We start from the raw sequence: 12,864 nt of genomic DNA on the forward strand, positions 1-12,864 counted from the left end.
AGGGAGGAAAGAAGAGAGGGAGGAAGGGAGGAAGGAAGGGAGGAGGGAGGGAGGGAGGAAGAGAGGGAGGAGGGAGGGAGGAAGGGAGGAAGGAAGGAAGAGAGGGAGGAAGGGAGGAAGAAAGGGAGGGTGGAAGGAAGAGAGGGAGGATGGGAGGAAGAGAGGGAGGAAGGGAGGGAGGAAGGGAGGAAGGAAGGAAGAGAGGGAGGGAGGGAGGAGGGAGGGAGGAAGAGAGGGAGGAAGGGAAGAAGAGGGAGGAAGGGAGGAAGAGAGAGGAAGGGAGGGAGGAAGGGAGGAAGAGGGAGGAAGGGAGGAAGAGAGAGGAAGGGAGGGAGGAAGGGAAGAAGGAAGGGAGGAGGGAGGGAGAGAGGAAGAGAGGGAGGAGGGAGGGAGGAAGGGAGGAAGGAAGGAAGAGAGGGAGGGAGGGAGGAAGGGAGGAAGGAAGGAAGAGAGGGAGGGAGGGAGGAAGAGAGGGAGGAAGGGAGGAGGGAGGGAGGGAGGAAGGGAGGAGGAAGGAAGGGAGGAGGGAGGGAGGGAGAGGAGGGAGGAGGAAGGGAGGAAGGAAGGAAGGAAGGGAGGAGGGAGGGAGGGAGGGAGGGAGGAGCAGCTGCCCACCGATCAGGGCAGGCCTAGCCCCTGGTTAGACTGCGGAGCCCACACCGGGTCCCCACGGGGTCCCCACAGGGCGGCGGGAGCTTGGTGAGAGACTGGGGAAAGCAAAGCTGGAGAGTGGGCCCAAGGGCGACGGAGGAGTAGATTCTCATGGGATATTTCCTGACCCAGAAGAGGATCTGACAGCCACAGTATCAGCGCTTCACCTGGAAATGCAGAGGGAGGTGACCACAGAAGAATCAGCCCAGGGTGACAGTTGTTGCCTTAGGGTGAAAGAAAGGGTGACGCGGTCACTGGGCAGTGGCTGGTTTCCATGGACGTTCCCTGGTAGAATGCCATGAATTTAACCCGTGTGTGTGTGTGTGTGTGTGTGTGTGTGTGTTTCTTGTGTTAAGAAATGAAGATCCCAGGCAGCAGACGGAGAGATTCTAGTTTTCTTTTTCTGTTTTTGTCTTTGGTACTAGGCTCAACCACGGAGCCTCCCCCGACTTCTGTACTTTATTTAGAGACAGGGTCTTCCAGAATTGTCCAGAGCCTCACGATGTGGCTGAGGCTGGCTCTGAACTCACCGTCCTCCTGCCTCAGCCTCCCGAGCTGCCGGGATCACAGGTGTGGGCCACCACACCCAGCCACATTCCAGCTTCACTGTTTATCTTAGAGAAAAACTCATGCACCTGAGCAAGGATGAGACGGTCCTTAAGGGTGGGAGCCGTGTCACACGCCTGTAATCCCAGCGACTCGGGAGGCAGGGGATTGCAAGTTTGAGGTCCACCTAGGAATCTTAGTGAGACCTTGTCTCAAAAATAGAAAATAAAAATAACAGGGGACGTAGTTCAGCAGTAGAACACCCCTGGGTTCAACCCTCAGTATAGCAAAAAAGAAAAAAAAAATTCAGTATAGAACTGTTGGAAAGGCCAAAGGTTGGAAACGACTTAGCTGCCCGGCCAAAGGAGACTCAGAACATGATGCAGCCTACCGCTATGGAAAACCGAATTTCAATAAAAGAAATGGGCTGGGTCTCCATGGGTTAACGCGAACACACCAAAAAATATACTGTCGGGTGAGATAAAAACCCACCTCTACGTTCTATACTGCATACTGCTGGCATGTCTTGGTGACCCGAGTCACTATGTGCTGTCCCTGGGCGCTGACGTATTTACCACGATCCGAGTGGGTGCCCCCAGAGTCAGCACAGCGGTTACTTTTGGAAGGCACAGAGGAGAGAGTAGGAATTAAAGGCAATGGTCAAAGCAAAGTTTTGTATCATCCAGAATATTCTAAATTTTTTCAAAAGAAGATATTTGAATATTTACTGTGCAATTAAAAGTTAAACGACTACAACAAACCAAAAGTTCCCGAATGTCGGGAGCCCCTGTGGATCACCCGCCAGCTCGGCAGGCCCCCGCTCAGGTTCCCGAGACCCGCTGGGGTCCGCGCCGACGCGGAAGCTGCCCAGACGGGCCTCCTTTCACAGCTCCTTACTGAAGACCCGCTGGGCCCCAGGCAGGGAAGTCGGCACCAGGCCCCAGAGGAGCACCAGAGCTCGGGGACCCTGTGCCTCCTGCACCCCAGACAGACCACGGTGTCCAGGGAGAAGGTGCTTCCCCAGGGCTGCAGAGACAGAGGAGTTAACATAAAGACTGGGGAGGACTCCGCGTAATCAGTAGAGGACACAGGTGGACTGCGTCAGGACCAGAGCCGTCCCTTTCATCTCGAGTCACCTGTGGAACTTGTTGTCCCCAACACACCCTATAAACACGCCACCCGTCTCTGTGGCTCCAGCCACCCACAGCAGCGTGGAGGGGCACCCTGTTGGACCCAATCAAATATAAGTTAAAATATGGAGCCTTCGCGCCGCGCTCTTCAGCTGACCAAGGCCTCTGACCCCTCAGAGCCACTCGGATCTCCACCGCCCGAGGGAGCGAGGGTTAAAGGAGATGGCAGGTGTGTAAACACCAGGCCCAGCCCGGCTGGCAGCAGGACGGCAGCAGCTGGGGGATTGTCACCTCCCTCCCACCCCTAAGCAAAGAACCTGTCTCTGTCAACCCAGCAGGAGCACCGAAGGCACAGTCCAGAGCGCGCAGAGGACCCTTTTCCTAATCATTCTGTACTATTTGGATTAAAGAAAAACCAAATAAGCAATAGTATAAGTGGATCACTGTAAGACAAGGCTCAATTTAAACCAGAACAGAGAACTGACAGAAGGGGGTCTCCCACAACGGCTTCCTCCCGGGAGGGGCCGAGGGCTGGTGGGTGGAAGGGCCTCCCCGGAGCCTGGAGAATCCGCGGGTGTCTTCCACTGAGCTGCAACCCCAGCCTGAGGCCACTGTTTTTATTCCAAAACAAAGAGTCCAAGTACCTACCCAAAAGTTGCTTTAATGAAGCAGAAGTCGATCTGTCCACTAAAGAATTTCCTTTCTGTATTCCCAACTTTTCTAAGCTCAGAACATTTTTTGTCATAGATGACTATAAAATGTGTTTGACTCAAAGAAGGGACCCTAGTGCACTATTTATCCCCACCACAAGCCTTTGGACACCAGGACGGCAGGTTCCAGGCTCCACAGAAAGGGGCCCCTGTGACGGGGTCCTCTGGATCCTTCACTGTCCCTGTTGGATAACAATCATAATAACATAATGGAGTTTCTTGGTACCGGGGATTGAACTTAGGGGTGCTTAACCCCTGAGCCACATCTCAGCCCTATTTTGTATTTTCTTTAGAGACAGCGTCTCACTGAGTTGCTTAGTGCCTCGCTATTGCTGAGGCTGGCTTTGAACTCACGATCCTCCTGCCTCAGCCTCCTGAGCCACCAGGATCTCAGGTGTGCACCTGGCGAATAACCGAGTCTTATTTAGCCACAAAGATGAATGGAACTATGTCATTTGCAAGAAAACGGGTGGAAATGGAGGACATTATGTCAAGTGAAATGAGCCAACTTGGAAGATGAAGGTGGTCTGTTTTCTCTCCTTTGTGGAATCCAGAGAGGGAAAAGCAGCAAGGTGGGGTGGGGGGAGTCTCCTGAAAGTCCAAGGGGGATCCGTGGCGTAGAGGAAAGGGAGCCGGGAGAGAGGAGGGAGGGACCATCCCCAGTGACATGGCCCAACGCACTGTTGATCGTGGGCATGGACAAGGGTGTGACCACGGATCCCATCACCACACACCACTGGAGGCACCAACAAAGACGTGGGACATAGGGACAGGAGACGTCTAACTGAGAGCATTGGGCAGGGATCCGCGGTGGGCTGCCGGCCTGTGACAAGGGGATGTCCCCGGCCGTCATTCAGCCTGAGAGGGCCTGGCTTTCTCCTCTGGAAGCGGCTTGCTTACTTGCTCTGGTGTTAAAAGATTCAGTGAGTTTTTCCAAGTGCAGGTTCCAGTACTTCCACTGAGAGCAGAATGACCGGCATTAAAACAGAAAAAGACTGGAGAGTGCGACACGTCTGGGGTCAGCTGAGCGCGGCCTGCGGCCTGCTTTTGTGAGTCAAGTGTTACTGGCCTCGGCCATCCCCACCCAGTCACCTCACGTGGATGGCTGCTCTCCTGCCACATGGCGGACCTGAGTGTCACCGCACAGACTGAAGCCAAAAGTATTCACTGTCCCTTCATGGAAGGCGTGTGCCCATCTCCAGGACAGACAGGGGAGTGTCAGGCCACCGCCCACAGCCATGGGGACTTGTATTCCAGCACAGGGGCGGGTACTGGGTCCTGGTGCAAATGTACTTCTTTCTGTGCCGACGCTGACGCACTTAAAAACCGCGAGTTAACCACTCGGGGACGCGGAGCCAGGCCTGGAACAGAGCGAGCGCGGGGGACCTGAGCTTGGTCACAGCGACTGTTACGTGTCATCACCGCTGACTCGTGCGATGTCACTCAGCTTGGACAGGTGGCTTTGGGTTGAAGCTCACGACTGACCTGACCCACCATTCTTGGGCTGTGTCCTTAATGCCCAATAGGGTTGCTCTGCCCTGAGGGGGTGTGTACCCTCTGTGGCTCGGCGTCATGACAGGACAGGTGCTTCGTGCCCAGGAGGATGGGCCGTCCCTGTCCCCACCCCCACTTGCGTGCCCCAGGCGTCGATGGTGTGTGGAGGTCTCCCGTCCAGCTGAGTCACTTGGTGGATTTCCCTCGGGGCCTCTGCGGTGAGGCTGTAGAGGCTGGCTGTGCAGGAAATGCTGTCGGCAGGCCTGGGCCGGGCACTGAGAGAGACCAGGACCCCAGGGCCCAGGCGGGCTTCCCTTTGCCACCCCTTGTGCCGGGAGAGTCAGGGGGAGTGTCTGCTCCGCCGGGAGAGGGCGCCCGGGAGGGGAGGCGGCTCTCTCCTGGACTCTGCCCAGGCCTTTTCCCTGGGTGACTTCACCCGTGTCCCTGACTGTGATAAACTCGCTGTGACTACAACCGCTTTCCTGAGGCCTGGAGCTCTGGTAAGTCGAGTCTGAGGGTGGTCTTGGGCCCCGACACGGTGTCTTTATTAGGCACCTGTGACACCTGCGGCTGGCTAACCGGGGGGCAGTGTGCTGTGCAGAGAAGCTGACCTATCCCTTGTTGGCCTTCCAGGGTGACCACGAACTGAAGGCCTGGCCAGGATCATAGAGATTGGCTCAGGAAAGGCCCGGGGGTCAAGCAGAGCCCAGGGGAACTGGCCGCAGGACTTCAGCCATAACTGGGGAAAGAGGCCCTTGGTTCCCCAGGGGGGAAGGTAGTGTGTAAGCTGGGAATGGGGGCTGCCCCCGTCACTGCCCAGGAGGTGACAGATCCATGTGAGAGCCACATGCAAGTGTCTGGGTCTGGACCTCATGGTGACTTAGGTGGACCTCTGGACATTCTGGTCACACCAGCAGGTACATTTTCTTTTTTGGACTACCTTGGGCCACTTAATCGCATCTGCAAAGTCCCCCTTGCCACATAAGGTGACACTCACAGGTTTTGGGGACCAGGACGTGGACATCTTTGGGGGCTGTGAGCCCATCAAAGCATGCAGCTAGGCCGTTGGCGAGAGCTGTGTTGGGCACGTCATCTAAAGACGGGTCTTGGGACGGAAGTTCTCAGCGGGTGTGGCTGCTCCCCAGATCTGGTGTGGAAACCGGGGTGCGCATTTTGGCTGTCACAGTCACGGGGACGTCTTGGTATCGGAGGTGCCGAGGGTGTTCACGCCTCATGACGCGCGGCGGGACACTGTCCACCTCGGGGAACGGAGGATTCTCACACACCCAACAGGACTCAAGTCTGGCTGGACGTGCACACAGAAGCCCTGCTTCTAATGATCAGAGCCTCGTCTGCAGCTGCACTGTATAAATGAACGCAAGACATCTTGCCCAGGATGATGGGAACGGGTCTTCTCGCCTGCACGACCAGCGCGCCTGTCCTTCTGAAATCCCCTGCGGCTGCTTCCTTTTCTTAACAGCGAAGGTCCAGATGAGACATAGGCGCAGGCTGAGAACCTCACGTCCGAGATGCTTGGCACCAGATGTGTTTTGAATTTCTTATTTTTTCAATTTTGGAATATATTTACATATGAATGATGACTAATTTGGAGATGGGACCCAGGTCTAAACTCAGATCCATGAACATCTTATAGACATCTTCTACGCGTCGTCTGGAGGTCATTTTAGATGATATTGTTAAGGCGCCTGTGTTTGATTGTCATCTATTACACAAGGTCTTCCCCATTTGACGGAAAAGTCAAGACTCAGAGTGATGAAGGGGCGGGCCCAGGTCACCCTGCTGGTCAGGGGCCCAGGACTGACTCAGAAGCAGACCTGAGCCACTCACCTCACCACAAGGCTCCCCGTGTGTCTGTGCAGGGACGAGAATATAAAATATTCTATTAGAAAAGAGGCTTTAGATTGAAAAAAAAAAAGGGGGGGGGTGGATGGGTGGGGGAGGGTAATGCCTATTTAAAAGTTGTCTTTTTTTTTTTGGAGCTGGGGATTGAACCCAGGGCCTGTGCCCGTGAGGCCAGCACTGTACCCTGAGCTCTGTCCCCAGCCCCATGTGGTCTACTTTTTAAGAAATAAATGATTCATGGAATGAACTTCTCCTTCCCAGGAGGGCGGCCGTGACAAGCCGCCATCGTCAGGAACCCGCGCTGCCCTCCTGCGGGCCTCGGGTGGCCTTCCGACCCTATAACTGCCAGGCTTGGAGGGAGGGGAGGTCTGTGGGGGGGAGAGGCCCCCCTTGTTGCCTCTGAGCATCGGTGCCTTTAATTTCCTGGATTTGATAGGAAAAGGCAGAGTCGACTGTGAGTCCCCTTCCCGGGCCCCTTGCTGAGGCCACAGGGCTCCGCGGGAACCAGACCTGGGCCGGGTTGAGGCAGCCCATTCCAGCCCTGCAGGCTCAGGACTGTCCCCTCTGCTCCCCAGCCTGCCGCACTTGGGTGTGGCCCGCAGCTCCTTGAGGTGTCACCTGGGAGGCAAAAGAGAGGGGTGCTGTGGGACACTCAGTTTGGTGACCAACTTGAGGGTCATTGATGTTATCAGATGCGACGGTTCCAGAGTTTTCAGAGACACACACGCGCCTGTGGGGCGCCAGGTTTCTTGGTGTCCCGGCCGGGCTCCGGCTTCCTCCTCGCAGGGGCCTCGAGGGGGCAGTTCTGCTGTTATTCCTCCCAGGGTCCCTCCTCCAGATGCACAAAATGACACTCTAAGCCTTAGACTCCACCTGGCCCCGGCTCAGCCCTCCTGAGCTGTTATCTGCTTTATTTCCAGCTCCAAACACCTCGGAGCCGTCCCAGGAGAGATGAGGGCCTCTGTGGCCAGTCTTGGGCAGCTGGGGTGAGGCATGATCTCCCTGCTTTCCGCTCCCGGGAGGCACTGCCCTAGGAAGTCTGGCCACCAGGCGCCGTAGGTGCCTGGGAGTTTGCAGTTGTCTTTAAGTACGCGATTCCATCCATCCCTACTGTTTAGGAAACACCCCTAGCTCTCTGGAAGTGTTCCTGGGAGACTTCTGGTGCCTGGTGAACAAATTCCACGGGCTAATTAGTTCCTTTTTTTAAAAGAAGGGTTTGGGACTGGATTTTTAAAGGGGGAATCGGTGGGGAGGTTAACATTGCTTTTGCTTGTTTACAGAATTCCTTTCTATAAATCAGGGGTTTCCACCTCGGCTTTGTTGACATTTTGAACCAGGCAACTCTGTCGGGGTGCCCTGTCCCCTGCAGAGTGTGAGCAGCGCCCCTACCTCCACCGGCTCGATGCCAGTTGTACCCCCACCCAGAGAACACAGCCACAGGAGTCTCCAGGCTTTATTAAGTGTGTCCTGGGGACAAAAGTCACCCCCAGTTGAGAACATGTGGCCTACTGATCTGAGAATCATGGAAAGTCAGGGTCTCTTGGGTCAGGAAATTGACCTTGGAACTGCAGAGCAAGAGACGTTAAATGACACTAGCCTTCCAGCAAGGTGACGAGCTACAGTGACAACAAGAAGTCTCCAGCCGCGAGCGAGCGGGAGGTGCCACTCTCTGGGGGCCCGATGTGACCCCGTCGTCATGTCCCACCCCTGCAGCCAGGCACCTGGCTACAAATCGGGGCTCTGCTCTTACTACTAGGGACTTGGGCAGGTCAGTAGCCCTCACGGTGCCCCTGTCCTCGGCGTCCACCCCCTGGAGGCAGGGTGACGGGTGACGAGCCGGTGACAGGGGCCTGGCCCACAGCGAGCACTGTGGTGGGCCAGTTGTCCTGCTCACGTCCATCACCTGCCCTGGCCTGTCCTTTCTCAGGTGCCAGGGAGGTGCTGGGCTTGGCAGCTGGCGATCCAGGCCCGTCCCCCAGTCTGCCCGGGAGGGAGCCAGGGTGGGCCTGGGGGGGCCCTGGGCGGGGCGCTGGTGTGTCAATCACCCAACACTGGGACAATGGGCTCTCTCCTCTTCCCGATGGCGAGTCCTCCCTCCCTGTCCTTTAAAGAAAAAAACAAAACCCGCAAACCAGCCCAAGCCCTCAGCCTTGTGGCCCACCTTTAAAACCCCGCCAAGTCGCCAAGTCGCTGTTTACAAGCTGAGCAAATAATCACCCTGCCACGAGGAAGAAAAGTCTTAATTAAAGCTATTCACGAAGCAGCTTCCCTATTCGGCAGGGCTTATCTCCAGAGGTGTCAGCCAGAGGTCAGGGACGGATTAGCGCCCGCCTGCCCGCCAGCCTCCTCCTCGTAGTTGGCGCCTAATAATAAAGTTGTCATTAAAGGAGAGAATTTAATGGTTTTAATTGAGTTTAATTACTCGGAAACTCCTGGAAAACAGATCGGCTTGTTGAAAAAAAGAAAAAAAACAACTTTTTTAGGGGAAGACAAGAAAATGCAGGTGGAAGAGCAGGAAGAGGTGGACCGTGTTCAGACAGTCAGGGAGGAACGCCCAACCAGAGCAGCGCGAAGCCCAGACGGGAAGGTGGACCTGTCTGCACTCACAGGATCCCCACCGAGGCTGCAGGACAAACTCTGTCCCTGGGGGGGGGGGAGCGGGGACAGACAGTGAGCCACCGTCAAGGGGAAGGAAAGGTCTCCCCGTGCCTCTGTTGAGGGTCAAGCCTCAGCCTCAGATTGGTGTTGACTTTTGGAGATGGCTGTGGCTGCAAGTCCAACGGCTTCTGCCACATTTTACTAGGATGTCAATTTGAGGGGTGGAGACTGAGGATGGAACCCAGGGGCCCTCCACCCCTGAGCCACGTCCCCAGCCCCATTTTGTATTTTATTAGAGACAACATCTCACTGAGTTGCTTAGGGCCTCGCCATGGCTGAGGCTGGCTTTGAACTCGCGATCCTCCTGCCTCTGCCTCCCCAGCTGCTGGGATGACAGGCGTGGGCCACCGTGCCCGGCTGGGATGTAAATTTATTTTATTTTTTAAAAATATATTTTTTAGTTGTACTTGAACACAATGTCTCTATTTTATGTATTTATGGGGTGCTGAGGATGGAACCCAGGGCCTCTCACGTACCAGGCGAGCGCTCTACGCTGAGCCACGACCCCAGCCCCTAGGATGTAGATTTAAAGGCAAAAATAAACAGACGGATGGAGCTGTGAGCATGGACAGGCGGTGACCGTCCTGACGTGTGCAGGACTGCGGGGCTCCCGGGTCCCAGGACTGTCAGTGCTATAAGTGGACAGTTCAGCCTCCACCCGGCCCGATGCCGTCCTTGTCCGCCTCGTGGGCCACCACAGCGGCCTGCCCCGAGGGGACAGCTTCAGAGCAGGCTTCCAGAGCCTCAGTGTCATTCTACGCAGGCTGCCCCTGCAGCAGGCCCACCCCCAGCGCCTGGAGTCACCCTCCTCAGGGGCCCTGGAGGTCGGCCTGCTGCCCTGCGTCAGGCCCACGGTGGAAACCCAGACACAGAGGCACAAGCACTGGCCGGAGGTCACGTGGCCTTGGACTTGAGTGTGCTGGCTCCGGAGCCCTCGCTCTGCCTCCACGGGGTGAGATCAAACGCTCCAGGCTCTGAGGCCTGCAGGGTCCCGCGTCAGCTGGCCGCCCTGGGCGGTCATGAGGGGCGGTCGCGGCTGTGTTTCCATAAAACTACCACCAAGACACATGGGGGCCCGGCGGGGCCTATTGGGTGGGTGTCCTTTGCTGACCCCTGCTCTGGACCACCTCTCTATACCGTCTCCTGCCTCCCAGACACCACTGTCCCTTGCCAGGTGGAGCTTACCTAAGCGAGGAGGAAGGGGATTTGAAAACCTCAGAAGCATTTCATGTCACACACAAGGTGATGTACTAGGGAGAGGGAGAAATGAGCCGGATGGAGCGCGTGTGTGGGGGAGGGCTGCTAGCAATGGGGTGATCAGGGAGCCCTCCCGGGAGGTGACATCTGAGTGAGACTTGATGGCATGAAGGAGCCAGCCATGGGGGGGGGGAGAAGGAGCAGCCAGTGCAAAGGCCCCGGGGTAGGAGCAAGTGAAGTTTGCTGGAGCAGCGGAGAGACGCCAGGGAGTATAGTAGTCGCTGGGAAATGGAGGAGATAGGCAGGAATCAGGGCACCCCAACCTCAGCCCTAACCCTGACCCTAACCCTGACCCCAACCCTAACTCTGACCCTGACCCTGACCCTGACCTTCACCCTCTGGACCCAGGGAAGAGTGTGAATGTGATCTGAAGTGAGTCAGAAACCTGGGAACACTTTCCGGAAGTCCTGACTTACATCCCCAAAGATGACCCCAGCCGCCCTCTTGGCCCTGCACTGACCTGTCCAACGCGACCCGGGAGCTGGGTGTCCTCCTCACACCCACTTCCCTGCCCCGAGTGGGGCCTGGGCGGCGCACACGGCCTGCAGCTCTAATCCTCCCACTGCCCCTGAGAACACGTGGCCTGGGGCTGGGGCCACCTGGGGGGCCTGCAGCAGACTGGCCAGCGGCCGCCCTATTTAAAGGAGGCAGGCAGTTCCCGCCGCGGGGTGCCCGTGTGGCCACACCCTGTGACTTTCCTGGAGAACCCAGGAACCTGACTCTTTCTCTTTAGAGCGGCTCTGATTGGGCTTCAACGCGCTCCTTCAACACAAGGCGGTGACGGGAGCAGGGACATGGCTCCACTCTCTCCGTTTCCGTGTGGTGAGACCGCTCAGAGGTCGGAAACCCACCCTACGTCACCATTAGCTGTGGTCAGCCACCAGGGCAGGGGCGGCGTCTCTGCACCCGCTGGCCGCCCCTCCTCCCCCGGCTCTCTGCTCCAACTTCTACTTCCATGGGGACGGCTCGTTTAGGTTCCGCGTTTGGGTGACATCATGTGTCTTTGGTCACTTAGCATCATGTCCTTGGGTTCCACCCGAGTCGCCAGAAATGCTGGGACAGAAATCTGAATTTTCATGTGGAATCTCCTGGTTTTAAATCCTGGCAACTAATATAAAAGGGTCATGAAAAGACTGTGTTCCAGAGCTGGGCCTGGCCTGTGGCCCCCCGTGCCCCGTGGGACAGCCGGCACGGGAGGAACTGGGGACCCGTGGGACAGCTGGCACGGGAGGAACTGGGGACCCGTGGGACAGCTGGCATGGGAGGAACCTCGTGGGACAGCTGGCACGGGAGGAACGGGTCCCGGTAACATGAGGAGGCTTGGTGGCTGAGGGGATCAGGGTGCTGGGTCTGATCCCTTCTCTGCCACTCCCCAGCCTGGTGGCTGGGTGGGGTCCTCCTGGGTCAGGGAGATGGCCACGTCTACCAGGTGGGTCTGTCTTTTGGGAAATGACTCACGTGAGGCGTCTGACCTGGTGCCACACGTGGGAGATTCGGGTTCTCCAGCCGCGGGACCCAGGGCCCTGGCTGTGGGTCATGTGCTACAAAATCATAAAAGAGGGTACTTCCATCTTGATGCTGAGCGCTCGCTGCAGGAACTGCACAAGGAACGAAAGAGACCGATTCCTGGAAAACCACAGACTGCCGACTCCCCCAGATGAGATCACGCCATGGTAAAGGAGCTGGATTCACAGAGCAGCCCCCACGGCTCCGCGGGGGACGCCTGGGCCAGGCCTCCTCAGAGGACTCGGGGCGCCCCACCATCTCTCCCAGAACCACAGGCGGGACCCCTCCCACCCCCACACCGCAGCCAGATGGAGACCGAGCACCAAGCAACAGGAAGAAAATGACCCAGTTTCTCAGCAAAGAAAGTTCTCGTCTGCTGCCCGCAGGTGGCCTGGTGCCGGGGGACCCGCCGCAGACCCGCCGCAGTGCCCCGGCTTCTCTCGTGGGTGGGGCGGGGCGGGCAGGAGCTCTTATTCCCGTTGACAGAGGAGCAGAGTGAGACCCCAGGGGGGGGACCGCCCCAGGGCTTGGATCCAGGAAGAGGTGATTGGATCCGAGGCCTGCGGACTCCGCCACCTCACTCACGGTAGGATTCTGATTAGAAATGGCCCAACAGGTGAAGCAAGAAGTGACCTTCTGCCCCAGGGGCACCCTGGGTCGGCCAAGAGCCCCCAAAGCCTGGGCACAGCGCTCTGCGCACCTAGAGCCTCCGAGTCCCTCCCTCTCCTCCTTTTCTCTTTTTTTTCACATAAAACGAACCATTTAAACGACACAATTTGGTGGCATCACAGGTTATGTAACTGCCACCTCCATCTGGTTTTCATGACCCCAAAGGAATCCCTTACCCACGAAGCACTGGCCCCCTCTGCCCTGGTCACCCAGTCTTCGCCCTGTGGCTGTGATTCGCCACTGTGGGTACTTCACAGAAGCGGATAATGGGAGACCCTCGTGTCGGCTTCTTCCACCCACGTCACGTCCACCCACGTCACGTTCTCGAGGTTCATCCGTGTTGTAGCCCATATCAGTGCCCCTCCTTTTCATGGCTGAAT

The 12,864-nt window shown here is 57.1% G+C and overlaps 1 protein-coding gene across 5 annotated transcripts in view; it reads right to left on the reverse strand.

The window, feature by feature from the left end:
* Eya2 (EYA transcriptional coactivator and phosphatase 2) overlaps window positions 1-12,864 on the reverse strand; it is a 177,047-nt gene that overhangs the window by 27,777 nt on the left and 136,406 nt on the right. The gene's annotated exons all lie outside the window — the stretch shown is intronic.

This window comes from Ictidomys tridecemlineatus, chromosome 5, assembly GCF_052094955.1.
Source record: "Ictidomys tridecemlineatus isolate mIctTri1 chromosome 5, mIctTri1.hap1, whole genome shotgun sequence".
Lineage (NCBI taxonomy): Eukaryota > Metazoa > Chordata > Mammalia > Rodentia > Sciuridae > Ictidomys > Ictidomys tridecemlineatus.